This window comes from Phocoena sinus, chromosome 15 (assembly GCF_008692025.1).
Source record: "Phocoena sinus isolate mPhoSin1 chromosome 15, mPhoSin1.pri, whole genome shotgun sequence".
Taxonomy (NCBI): Eukaryota; Metazoa; Chordata; class Mammalia; order Artiodactyla; family Phocoenidae; genus Phocoena; species Phocoena sinus.
Genome location: NC_045777.1, coordinates 52,258,845 through 52,273,672, shown reverse-complemented (window position 1 = coordinate 52,273,672; position 14,828 = coordinate 52,258,845). Strand labels below are relative to the sequence as shown.

Below are 14,828 nucleotides of genomic sequence, written 5' to 3'. Positions count from 1 at the left end.
TGGATATTTGTTCTCTTTGGCCTCCTGATACCCAGACTCCTGACTTGTCTGCCAGAGGCAGGGCCAGCGGTGCCTTCACGGGACCGATCCTGTGGTGCGTCATTTTAAGGATTCTTGATCAGTCTTGCTATTCTTAGATTTCCTAAGGTTTTACATTGGTATTTTGATTGGAATAGGTTAAAATCCTATATATCAGTACTATTGGGGGAAAATTACCTTTACAAATTTTGTTTCCTATCCAGAAACATATCTTTCCATTGATTAGTGTATTCCTAAGTTTTTCTAATTTTCTTCATGTAAGTTCTACACAATGTTGTTACTGTAAATAGTTTTTTTCATTATATTTTTCTAGTTGGTTATTGCTCTTACATAGGAAAGTTATTTTTAATTATATATTTGAAAAACTAGCCACTTCTCTGAATGTAATGTTGAGTAATTTTGTAATTTCTCAGTTCTGTTAAAATTTGTGGTTAAAAATTATACCATCTACAAATAGTAGTTTTGTTTCTTCCTTTATGCCTATTGCTCTTTTTTGTTAAAATATGTGGTTCTTAAGCTTTGTTGTTGTACAGAGCATGCTAAAAGGACATTTTATGATACAATTCAGTCCTGAGTCCTAATTAAAGATAGAAAAAGAAACCCCAACATTTAAAGCCACACTAAAACAGGCTTTATCAATGTTGTCTTTCAAGCCTACTGTATCCTTTAAAATAAGGGACAAAACTGGCTGCCAGCATTATTCTCTTATTCCTTTGCAAGTCTGGCCAGGGTCCATCCAGTTATTGTGCAGAGGGACCCACCTGTGCACCCAGAAAACTTAAAAGGCTAAATGGCTGCCGGGCAGTGACAGGAGAGGGTGAGGTCCCGGGGGCAAGATGGTCCTGTTCCCTGCCCAACAGTCAGGCCACAAGGTCCCCAAGATGTTTGGGTTGGTGATGCTCCCGTGACCCAAACCCCCTCCCTACACCCAGCAAGTGCCTTCCGTGCCCCGCCAGTAAAGTGTGCAAGGTCAAGGTCCCTGGGAGGGCACCCCGAGAAGCTGTTAGACAAGTAAGTGCTTGATAAGGACCCTGACAACAGCTAATGAGAAAAAGTAAACACAACAATGAATGGTTTTCCAGTAGAGCAGCAAAGTCCAGTTAGAAAATATGAAGGACCAAAGATCCTATTCCTACAGCAGCTATAAATCTAAAGCACACATCCTCTAAAGCCTTGGCACCAGGCCCTGGGTTGTAATGGGGAGCAACAAACCCATGGAGTTTCCCAGGGTGTGGGGTGCCGGTGGGGGCAGAAATACAGTAAATCTCAAAAACAGGTATGCAGCTACACACAAGTGCTAGGAAGGAAAGGCTGCTAGGAGTGATACTGGTGGGTTTTCTAGGGAGGACTTCTGGGGAAGTGACATTTAAACTGAGACCAGAAGGATGAGATGGGGGAGGAAGGGAGCAGCGAAGGGATGTTCCAGTAATAAGACATGAACAGATAATCTTCAGATAAACATGAGTGGCTAAAAGAAATATATGAAAGAACGTTTGGCCTTAATAGTAATTTAAGAATTATATATTGAAAGAACAAGATACCATTTTAGGTGCATTAAATGAGCAGGTTTTGTGTGTGTGTGTGTGTAAATGTTTGGCTTGGCAGAAGAGGGATGAGAGCAGCATCCATTTACTGTGACAAGAATGTTAAAACTATTACTCCTTGACCCAGCAATTCATCTTCTATGTACAAGGGGAGGTATCACAACATCATAATGCTGAAAAAATTAGAAATGACCTAAATGGTTGGATAAATAGGGTGGCATATTATAAAGCTAATAAAAATAATGCTTTTCATTAACCTTAGTCATCAGGGTGAGTCTCATCCTCTCCACTCTCTTGAGCCCACTCCAGCTTCACCTCCAATTCCAACACTTCACTAAACATTTATAGAATATTTCACCCAACAACAGCAGAATACACATTCTTTTCAAACTCACATGAAGCATCACCAAGATAGACCACATCTGGGCCATGGAACACACCTCAGCAAATTTAAAAGAATAGAAATCACAAAATATATTCTCAGATCACAATGAGATTAAACTAAACTAGAAGTTAATAACAAAGTTGGCTGAAAAATCCCAAAATATTTGGAGATTTAACAGCACACATCTAAGTAACAAATGGGTCAAAGAAGTCTCAAGAAAAAATTTAAAATATTTTAAACTAAATGGAAATGGAAATAAAACTTATGAAAATTTTGGGATGCAGTGAAAGCAATGCTTAGAGGGAAATTTATAGCATTGGATACATATATTAGAAAAGAATAAATATCTAAAATCAATCATCTAAGTTTCTACCTTATGATCTACAAAAGAGGAAATTAAATCCAAACAGAAGAAAAGATAAAAATTAGAAATCAAAGAAATTAAAAGTAGGAAATCAATAGAGAAAATCAACAAGATCAACAGAGAAAAATCAACAAAATCAAAAGCTGGTTCTTTGAAAAGATCAATACAATTGATAAACCCCTAGCCAGGCTAACTAACAAAAGAAGAGAGAAGGCACAAATTACTATTATCAGAAATGAAAAAAGGGGGCCATCACTATGAATCCTGTGGGCAAGAAAATGATAATAAAGGAATATTATGAATAACTCTATGCCTATAAATTTGATAACCTAGAGGAAGGAAATGGACCAATTCCTTGAAGGACACAATCTACCAAAACTCACTCAAGAAAAAATAATCAGAATAGGCCCATATTAAAGAAACTGAATAATTAATAACCTTCCAAAACAGCACTGGGCACAGATGGTTTCATTATGAATGCTATAAAATGTTTAAGGAAGAAATTATGCCAATTCTCTACCATCTCTTCCAGAAAATACAAGCAAAAGGAACACTTCCTAACTCATTCTGTGAGTCCAGCATTACCCAAATACCAAAACCAGACAAAGCCATTACAAGAAAGGAAAACTACAGCTAATATCTCTCACGGATATTCACACCAAAATTCTCAACAAAATATTATCAACTTGAATCCAATAGTGTATAAAAAGAATTATCTATGATGATCAAATGAAATTTATTCCAGGTATGCAAGTCTGGTTCAACATTTCAAAGCAATGAACGTTAAAAAAAAAAAAAAAGAAAAATCATATAATCAGATCAGCTGTAGAAAAAGCATTTGACAAAATCCAACACCCCTTTGTGATAAAAACCCTCAGCAAGGGGCTTCCCTGGTGGCGCAGTGGTTGAGAGTCCGCCTGCCGATGCAGGGGACACGGGTTCGTGCCCCAGTCTGGGAAGATCCCACATGCCGCGGAGCGGCTGGGCCTGTGAGCCATGGCCGCTGAGCCTGTGTGTCCGGAGCCTGTGCTCTGCAACGGGAGGGGCCGCAACGGTGAGAGGCCCTCATACTGCAAAAAAAAAAAAAAAAAACCCTCAGCAAACTAAAAATAGAGGGAAACTTCCTCAACTTGATAAAGAACATGTATAAAAACTTACAGCCAACATCATAATTAATGGTCAGAAACTAGACGCCTTCCCACTAAGATCAGGAATAAGAAACAAAGATCAGGAACAAGGATATCCCCTCTCACCACTCCTATTCAACACCTACTGGAAGTTCTAGCAAATGCAATAGGACAAGGAAATAAGGACTTCTCTGGAGGTCCAGTGGTTAGGACTCCGCGATTTCACTGCTGAGGACCCAGGTTCAATGCCTGATTAGGGAAATAAGAGCCCACAAGATGCACGTTGTGGCCAAAAAAAACAATTTCTTTGATCCTAAGACCAATGCCACATATTTTAGACTTTTGTTATGATACTCTCCACATCTCTGTACTGAATTAGTTATTGCTGCAGTGGTACTTAGGGAAGATATCCCAAAACTCAGTTGATTATAGTAAGCATTTGTTTTTCTCACTCCTGGGTCTACAGGTTGGTTGAGGTGGCTCTGCTTCACCCTAGACTTCAGGTTGGATTGAGGTCTGATTCTCGTGTCACGTTCTGGAACCTGGACTAAAGGGGCAGCAGCTACCTGGTGAAGTCCTTCTTGTGGTAATCATGGCAGCGCAAGAGCCAAACCAAGCTGCACAAGCAGATTTAAGGTCTCATGTTTTGACCACTCACATTTTGCTAAGGAAAGTCACACAGCCAAGTTCAAAGTCAACAGAATAGGAAAGTATATGTTACCCCAAGGGGAAGTGAGTGGGGACTAAATATTTGCCAAACAATAATAGAAAAGATTAAAATCCTTGTCCTCATGGAGATTACATTCTAGTAAAAAGGATAAATATAAACAACTCAGAAATGAAGATAGTGTGGTCAGATAGGATATTCTCGCAAATGCAAGCAAAGGTACAGACACAAGGATGTCTTACACAGCACATTTGTAATGATAAAACACTGGACAAGGGGCTTCTCTGGTGGCACAGTGGTTAAGAATCCACCTGCCAATGCAGGGGACATGGGTTCGAGCCCTGGTCCTGGAAGATCCCACATGACACAAAGCAACTAAGCCTGTGCGCCCCAACTACTGAGCCCGCATGCCACGACTACTGAAGCCCACGCACCTAGAGCCCATGCGCCACAACAAGAGAAGCCACTGCAATGAGAAGCCCGCGTACTGCAACGAAGAGTAGCCCCCGCTCACTGCAACTAGAGAAAGCCCGTGTGCAGCACCGAAGACCCAAAGCAGCCAAAAATAAATTAAAAAAACAAAACTAAACTAAAAAACACTGGACAACCTAAATGTTCATCAATCACAGCTATTTAAATAAAATAATATGTCAACTAAATAGACTGGTGGGGAGGTTCTTTATTTTGATAAAATATTTTTAAAAATATTTCAATTATTTTGAAAAATAAATGGTATACATTTCCTTTAAAAACAAGGTTAAGTCCATATGTATTAACATGAAAAAGTGGAACTGATGAAGAGTTTTGGGGTATCTCTCCTAAAATGTTTATGCCAATATAATCCTTTATTTTCATCTACACAAAAGAGATGAGTTTGTAAAACACTCCTTAAGTTATATCTTGGGAATTCTTTGCACATCAGAACTTACAAATCTACTACAGTCTTTGAGTGGCTGTACTGGATTCCATTATAAGGATGGATCATAATTTACTGAATTGCTCCCCTTTAGATGGACACTTGGGGTATTTCCAAGTGTTACGTCTATTTAGTTTTACAATAATAAACATTTCTATACCTGCATCTTGGCATAATTTTGCAAGAATAATCTACCAGATATTGTGAAGTATTATAAACTTTTAAAAAAGCCTCAAGCTAAAATAGCATGGTATTAGCCCAATAATAAAAGCTCATATCAGTGTATCAGAACAGAGAATCTAAAAATATATCTATATCTCTCTATACCTATATTTATATATCTACATCTATTCATCTCTATATGAATTTACAGAGGCATTCAGAGGATGGACTTGGTCATGGAGCTGGATATGTCAGAAACCTGATTCCACCATGTTCTAACTGTGGGACCTTGAGACAGTCACTTAATCTCCTTAAACCCAGGGATGTCCTTGAATGGGGATGATAATGATACCCCATGGCTGCAATATTAAAATAGATATGAAGAGAAAAGTCTCGGCCAACTGGCTAGCACATATTAAGTTCCCAATGCATATTAGATACAATGATCAGCATTTTACAAATGATAAAAGTGGTGTCACAAACAGTGAAGTATGGAAAGGTTATTAAAAAGTAACTGGAGCAATTTCGTAAATATATGAAGAAATGAAATTAGAACCATAAATACAATTTATCGATTTAAACTGCAAAAACCAAAAACCACTAGAAGAAAATATAGCTAAATATTTAAGTAATGAAAGAATGGGGAAGAAAAGCCTAAGAGAACTGGAAGAAAATGCAGCACTTTCTGGTTATAATTATATGAAATTAAAATATACCCAAAAATAAGCAAAACTGAAAAGTATAAACTAGGGAAAGCTAGTTGTAATATTTGTGAAAGGGTGTCTGACATGCTCAAAACATATGGTTCAACAATTTGCTATGAAGTCAACATTTAAAGAAATCTCACAAATAACAATAAACAATTTAAGGCTTCCCTGGCTCAGTGGTTAAGAATCCCCCAGCCAATGCAGGGAACACGGGTTCAAGCCCTGGTCCGGGAGATCCCACATGCCGTGGAGCAACTAAGCGCGTGCACCACAACTACTGAGCCCGTGCGCCACAACTACTGAAGCCCGCGCACCTAGAGCCCGAGCTCCGCAACGAGAAGCCACCGCAATGAGAAGTCTGTGCCTCACAAGGAAGAGTAGCCCCCACTCACTGCAACTAGAGAAAGCCCGCGCACAGCAACGAAGACCCAACGCAGTCAAAAAAAAATTTTTTTTAAGTGAAAAATGCCCAGGAAGGAAAATGTAAATCAAAGATCCTATATCGAGCAAAGCTTTCAAAAACAAAGCAGAACTGCTCTACAAAAAATACTAAAGGAATTCCTTCAGGCTGAAAGCAAGTGACCCCAGATGGCAATTAAAATCCACACAAACAAAGAGTGCTGATAAAAGTAGGTAATTATAAAAGATAAGTGTGTTTTTTTTCTCCTTTACTCTCTTAAGTGATTTTGAAAGCAACTGGATAAAATAATATGTAGGTAGTGTATTGTTGGGTCTATAGCACAAAGAAATGTAACATATGTGTAATATATTTGCCAATAACAGCACAAAGGAGTTGGGTGTGAGTAGAGCTGTAATGGGCTAAGGAAATGACCACAGATGGTAAGGTAATAATTTAAGAATGTATTGTTGAGTTTATAACATTGATATAATATGTGAACTGATAATACACAAATAATGCTTAAAATGGGGAAACGGAATAGAGCTATATAGAAGCTTTTCTTTATTTATTTTTTAAATATTTACTTATTATTTTTTTATTTGGCTGTGCTGGGTCTTAGCTGCAGCATGTGCGGGATATTTTAGTGGCAGCATGAGGGATCTAGTTCCCTGACCAGAAATCGAACCCAGGCCCCCTGCACTGGGACCATGGAGTTTTAACCGCTGGACCACCAGGGAAGTCCCGAGAAGCATTTCTTTATATCACGCAAATTAAGTTAGTATAAATCTGAAGTTGATGTTGATAAGTTAAAATGTATATGGTAAAACCTAGAGCAACCACTAAAAAAATCCAAAAAATATAGTGAAAAAAAAATTACTGGGGTTAAAATGCTACATTAGAAAATATACAATAAATGCAAAAGAGAGCATTAAAGACACAAAAAAGACACAAGACACATAGAAAACAAAGTTAAATGGCAGACATTAATATTAAAGGTGAATGGGTTAAACAATCCAACCCAAAGTCAGAGATCATCACACTGGATTAAAAAACATGATCAAAGTATATGTTATCTACAGGGTACACACTTTAGATTCAAAGACACATTAGATTGAAAGTAAAAGGATGGAAAGAGATGTGTCATGCAAACAGAAACCACAGGAGAGCTGGAGTAGCTATACTAATATCAGACAAAATAGACTTTAAAACAAAAAATGTTACTATAGATAAAGATGGATATCTTATAATGATAAAAGGATAAAACAAGATTATATAAAATTTATAAACACACATGTATCTAATAACATGTATCTAATACATAAAACAAAGGCTGGAGGTGTCTTTCAAACTTTCAAGGAACAGGTACTGTCCATCTTATTATAAAGAATTCTTGGAAATATAGACTAAAAATTGAAAATGCTACCATTTATTCCTTTAGACAAAAATATCAATACACAATTATGGCAAACATAAAAAAGAAAATCATATGAAACTCAGAAATGGCCTCTGATTCCGAATTTTGTCCATTTTCATACAAGATATCATCTTACCTATCTCTCTGAAATTAAGGGGAACTGCCCTGTTTTCGTCTTTGTTCCTCAAAATCCAGAGCATTCTGCTCAGTGATGTTTTAACCAGTTTCATCTATTTGTCAATATTTTATTCTCTGCAATCATTTTCAAAATAAATTTAAAGTCATACTTTCAAATAGTAGTAAATTTCCTTTATGTTTTAATTCAAGAACAGGATTACTAGTGAGTACATTTTGCTAGAACAACTTGAAGGAAATACTAGGGGCTGGAAAATAAAATTGTGGAGACTATCCAGCAATTTAGAAAGGTTTTATTACAAACTGTAAGTGGAAAATCAGGATATAAATAAGTATCTGTGTAAAATATCACAGTGCATTGACATAAATGGAACAGAAGGTGGGAAAAATGCAGTTGATTAACACGACTGGGCATTGAGAATTTTGGAGGATATTTTTTCCTTGTTTAACTTACTCATGTGCCTGTCATAATGTTGCGTGATACGTAAAGCTCAGATACAAAGGTAAAAAATAACTAGCTTGATAGGGGTGGTGACGGCGGTGGTGGGATGAATTGGGAGATTGGGACTGACATTTATACACTAATATGTAAAAAACAGATAACTAGGGCTTCCCTGGTGGCGCAGTGGTTGAGAGTCCGCCTGCCGATGCAGGGGACACGGGTTTGTGCCCCGGTCCGGGAAGATCCCACATGCCACGGAGTGGCTGGGCCCGTGAGCCATGGCCGCTGAGCCTACGCAAACCAGATAACTAATAAGAACCTGCTGTATAAAAATAAATTAAAAAATTAAATTCCAAAAAAAAAATAACTAGCTTGAATGTGTGGCAGAATTAGGGCTTCCTGGAGACCTTAAATGAACCCTCTCCTTCCTGCCCCAACACCAGTCTGACCGTCTCATCACAAGTGCCTGTATCTCTGTGTCTCTGTTGTGAGAAAGAGAAATCAGCCCTGATATCCAGGAACCAGCCTAGCACTCACAGCTAGGTCTTGGTACTTTGTTTCTTTCTTTCTTTCTTTTTTTTTTGCTGTGCCATGCAGCACGTGGGATCTTAGTTCCCTGACCAGGGATTGAACCCATGCCCCCTGCACTGGAAGCACAGAGTCTTAACCACTGGACTGCCAGGGAAGTCCCTTGGTGATTTCTTTTTCTTTTTTTTTTAACATCTTTATTGGAGTATAATTACTTAACAATGTTGTTTTAGTGTCTGCTGTATAACAAAGTGAATCAGCTATATGTATACATATATCCCCATATCCCTTCCCTCTTGTGTCTCCCTCCCATCCTCCCTATTCCACCCCTCTAGGTGGTCACAAAGCACTGAGCTGATCTCCCTGTGCTATGCAGCTGCTTCCCACTAGTTATTTTATATTTGGTAGTGTATATATGTCCATGCCACGCTTTCACTTCGTCCCAGCTTACCCTTCCCCCTCCCCGTGTCCTCAAGTCCATTCCCTACGTCTGCGTCTTTATTCCTGTCCTGTCCCTAGGTTCTTCAGAACCTTTTTTTTTTCTTTAGATTCCATATATATGTGTTAGCATACGGTATTTGTTTTTCTCTTTCTGACTTACTTCACTCTGTATGACAGACTCTAGGTCCATCCACCTCACTACAAATAACTCAATTTGTATGGCTGAGTAATATTCCATTGTATATATGTGCCAAATCTTCTTTATCCATTCATCTGTTGATGGACACTTAGGTTGCTTCCATGTCCTGGCTATTGTAAATAGAGCTGCAATGAACATTGTGGTACATGACTCATTTTGAATTATGGTTTTCTCTGAGTATATGCCCAGTAGTGGGATTGCTGGGTCATATGGCAGTTCTATTTTTAGTGTTTTAAGGAACCTCCATACTGTTCTCCACAGTGGCTGTATCAATTTACATTCCCACCAACAGTGAAAGAGGGTTCCCTTTTCTCCACACTCTCTCCAGCATTTACTGTTTGTAGATTTTTTGATGAGGGCCATTCTGACTGGAGTGAGGTGATACCTCATTGTAGTTTTGATTTGCATTTCTCTAATGATTAGTGATGTTGAGCATCCTTTAATGTGTTTGTTGGCAATCTGTATATCTTCTTTGGAGAAATATCTATTTAGGTCTTCTGCCCATTTTTGGATTGGGTTGTTTGTTCTTTTGATATTTAGCTGCATGAGCTGCTTATAAATTTTGGAGATTAATCCTTTGTCAGTTGCTTCATTTGCAAATATTTTCTCCCATTCTGAGGGGTGTCTTTTCGTCTTGTTTATGTTTTCCTCTTCTGTGCAAAAGCTTTTAAGTTTCATTAGGTCCCATTCTTTTTGTTTTTATTTCCATTTCTCTAGGAGGTGGGTCAAAAAGTATCTTGCTGTGATTTATGTCATAGAATGTTCTGCCTATGTTTTCCTCTAAGAGTTTTATAGTGTCTGGTCTTACAGTTAGGTCTTTAATCCATTTTGAGTTTATTTTTGTGTATGGTGTTAGGGAGTGTTCTAATTTCATTCTTTTACATGTAGCTGTCCAGTGTTCCCAGCACCACTTATTGAAGAGGCTTTCTTTTCTCCATTGTATATTCTTGCCTCCTTTATCAAAAATAAGGTGACCATAGGTGCATGGGTTTATCTCTGGGCTTTCTATCATGTTCCATTGACCTATATTTCTGTTTTTGTGCCAGTACCATACTGTCTTGATTACTGTAGCTTTGTAGTATAGTCTGAAGTCAGGGAGCCTGATTCTTCCAGCTCTGTTTTTCTTTCTCAAGATGGCTTTGGCTATTCGGGGTCTTTTGTGTTTCCATACAAATTGTGAAATTTTTTTGTTCTAGTTCTGTGAAAAATGCCATTGGTAGTTTGATAGGGATTGCACTGAACCTGTAGATTGCTTTGGGTAGTATAGTCATTTTCACAGTGTCGATTCTTCCAATCCAAGAACATGGTATATCTCTCCATCTGTTTGTATCATCTTTAATTTCTTTCATCAGTGTCTTATAGTTTTCTGCATAGAGGTCTTTTGTCTCCTTAGGTAGGTTTATTCCTAGGTATTTTATTCTTTTTGTTGCAATGGTAAATGGGAGTGTTTCTTTAATTTCTCTTTCATATTTTTCATCATTGGTGTATAGAAATGCAAGAGATTTCTGTGCATTAATTTTGTATCCTGCTACTTTGCTTGGTGCTTTTTTGATGAACACAGAGAGTTGCACAGAATATCAGTGTCACACAAGGCCATTCTGTGACTGTTACAAAGTAAGGCAAAACAAGACCACTCTGTAAGCATGTGAACACTAAAACATGAACACTGTCCAAGCCACAAAAATGACCAAACTCCCCTTGTGCTGGTGGATATGAGTGACTGCTACTTCTTTGCCAATCACAGCTTTGGCCTCAGTCTAGTTTTCCCTCCTTCTAGATAAAATATATTAAGATAGTGAACCAAAATTATCCTCACTTTGTGACATCTTTGAATCCAGAGCAAAGACCCAATTCTTACCAAAATCACCTCATACAATCCCAAGTCTTCTAATAAGTCCTTTTGAGCACCTTCCTACTAAGATACCTCACTATTCCCCCCATGGTATGTGTAACTCCCTTGTTACATGAGTAATAAATGCAACTTATTCAACAAGAGGTGTGCTCCTAATGGGTTTTGGCTGGAGGGCACTGACGGTTGGAATAGTCAAGTTATTTGGTACAAGGATCTCTCTTTCCACCTTTAACCTGAAGAGGCTGTATCAAGTTTTGTACTCCCAAGACAGATAGTAGATGATTCTCTTACAAAAGACAAACGTTAACTTTTGCATAATCAGAAAAACAAAAACAAGATTTTCTTATAAATTAGTTCCTTCCATGATTTTCTTAGTCTATTTCACTACTGAGTAGAAAAAATTAATAGCAACCACTTTTCCAAAAGCCTCTTTTATGTCCTGGTTTCTCAGGCTGTAGATGAAGGGGTTCAGCATGGAAGTCACCATAGAGACATCGCATCGCAGCAGCTGCTATGTCTATCTCAGCTGAGTGGGAGGATAAAGGGTTGAAATACAGAAATATCATGGTGCCATAGAAGAGGAAAACCATAGCCAGGTGGGCGCCACAGGTGGAGAAGGCTTACCATCTTCCCTTTGTGGACTGGACTCTCAGAACAGCACAGTTGATAAGGATATATGATACCAGGATGCAAACAAATGGGGTGCTCATTACTGGCCGTGCTTCAATTAGAATCATCACCTCACTGAGGTGTGTATCAGAGCAGGAGAGTTTCAGGAGTGTGGTCACATCACAGAAGAAGTGGGGGATGGCATTGTCTTCACAAAATGAGAGTCAAGCCATCAGCAGGGTATGCAACAGCATATCCAGGTTGGCAATGACCCACGATCCAGTAACCAGCAGGGCACAGAGCTGGCGGGTCATCTTTGCTTAGTAGTGTAAGGGGTGGCATACAGCAACAAAGTGGTCATAGGCCATCACAGCCAAGAGGAAATTGTCCATGTCCATGAACGTGAAAACAAAATACATCTGCGTGAGACACCTAGAGAAGGGGATGGTCTGCTTCCTGAGTATGTGGTTGGCCAGCATCTTGGGGACAGAGGTGGAGGAGAAGCAGATATCTACGAAGGACAGGTTGCAGAGGAAGAAGGACATGGGGATGTGCAAGTGGGAGTCTGTGCTGATGGCCAAGAGGATGAGCAGGTTTCCCAAGACTGTGGCCAGGTACATGCTCAGGAAGAGCACGAAGAGGAGCTGCTGCTGCTAGGGCTGCCTGGAGAGCCCCAGGAGGAGGAACTCAGAGTTACTTGACTGGTTTGTCTCTCCCATGGGGCTGGACTCAGATGCAGAGAAGAGAAGCAGAAGTCAGAAACCTAGAAGCAAAGGGTTTGGGTGCAATAACCCAAGCTCCAGCCATGGTCATGTTAATAAAACCTACATTAGAGTTGCTCAGTCAGAATCTGCCCCTACTCCCTAAACCCTCAACTTCCGACCTCCAGTCCTAGATGATGCTGGTTCCACTGGACTAATTTTTTTAATTATATGAAATACAACATAAAAACAACACACAGGCACATACACAGTCCTTCCCTGACATTATGTGCATCTCTATGAACATTCCCAGGCTTTTGCCCACTTAGTAGATCGTAGAGAGAAGAGAAACAGCTCATTGGTACTGGGTTTATCACAAGCAACAGATGAGGGATTCAGGACTTTTACTACTACTCCCTGGATCTGGAAGATTTAACAAAGGAGGTTCTTCAGAGAACTTCACCAGGGACTTCCCTAGTGGCACAGTGGTTAAGAATCCACCTGCCAATGCAGGGGACACGGGTTCGAGCCCTGGTCCGGAAAGATCCCACATGCCTTAGAGCAGCTAAGCCCACGCACCACAACTACTGAGCCTGCGCTCTACAGCCCGTGAGCCACAACTACTGAAGCCCGCGTGCCTAGAGACCGTGCTCCACAACAAGGGAAGCCACTGCAATGATAAGCCCAAGCACCACATGAAGAGTAGCCCCTGTTCGCCGCAACTAGAGAAAGCCCGCGCGAGAAAATAAGACCCAACACAGCCTAAAATAAATAATTTTTTTTAAAAAAAGAACTTCACCCATAAGTAAAGAAATATTGACATCCCCACTGTTACAATCTTACCTGGGAGAAGTTCGTGCTGTTGCTATCAAGTGTTCTTCACCTTTGAGGAACTGGCCAGTGCTCCTCTTTATTATAAGGTTTGGAAAGTCTTGGAAATATAGGTAGGTCCTAAGCAAATGAGGAGCGGAGATTCATGGCCTTAGCTCTCCATGCAGGATGTTTGGGGGTATCAGAGATGGATATTTACAGTAGCCTCCATGGCCACTGGGACCAGATTCCCTGAGAGCCTTATTAGAGACAAGCAGAAAGTAATTGTCCCACCTATTTCCTGGTCCCCATGAGCCCAACCATGATGAATGACAAAGCATATGATCTAACTCCTGGGTCAGAACTTGGAGATAAAGCAATCTGGGTGGAAAGAAGTCCCAGAGAAAACTCCCTGAGATTTCCAAATTCATCACCTTGCTGATCTGGGCTTATGTTTATGTATCTGAAAGTTCAGTTATTAAAAGATTTTTCTTCTCATTTTCTTAGCTCAGAAACTGGGGTTATTGCAGTGTTATCTGAGTCAACCCCTAATATCTATCCAGTCATTTACTGCTTAGAGCTAGTGATGCATTTGCAGACGGCGATGCTGGGGTTGGGTGGGGGTGGAAGTACAGAGTTGTGCTTAATCCTGTAAAGCATTTGATGTAAAGGATTAGCCTCATGGGAGAGATGTATCAGAGAGCACAGCATACCAGGATTGAGAAACTCCAGGCTCCCAGAGTAGACTTCTTTGGAGATGTCTTCGCAGCTCACAATGGATCACCCTTTTCTGAGGATGGTCCCCAATCCACAGAGTCACAGGGGTGTGAGCTCCAGCAGCCCAATTTATAGTCCACCACCTCCTGCCCAGTGAGGATTCACGATTGGATTTGGGAACCTGGCACTGAGGGTGCGGACCTGCGGGTCATTCTCAGTATGACTTGGCCTGGATGTGGAAATCCAGAAGCTTGCAACTCTCTCCTGACTGCCCCATAGATGGAGAAGCAAAAGTCTATGCAGAAAGGCCAAAAATGCACACACAGAGAGAGAAATAATGATGAGATGGAAAGAGTACTAGTGGTGGCCCAGTTCAGGGTTCAAGTCCTTTTCTGATGATTGGTTACATTGTGGTAGTTCTTAGATGAAAATAATAAAACCAAAGTCATGCTGATTAAGCAGAAAAGGATTTCTTGAAAATGACAGCTCATACTTCAAAACCACGGAGCAACTGGAGAAGCAGTCTCAGGAGGTCACTCGGTGCCCAAATCATACCACAGCACAGGTTTGATTAGCATGTTCCTGCTGCCTCCAAGCATAAATCTTACAGTTCATGGCTCTGACACAGCTAGCCACTGGACATAGGGTGCCACCAGTAGCACTGTTACC

The 14,828-nt window shown here is 39.9% G+C and overlaps 1 pseudogene; it reads right to left on the bottom strand.

Annotated features, from left to right (window-relative positions):
• Positions 1 to 11,698: 11,698 nt before the first annotated feature.
• Positions 11,699 to 12,650, bottom strand: LOC116740462 (annotated as a pseudogene).
• Between the last annotated feature and the right edge of the window lie 2,178 nt (positions 12,651 to 14,828).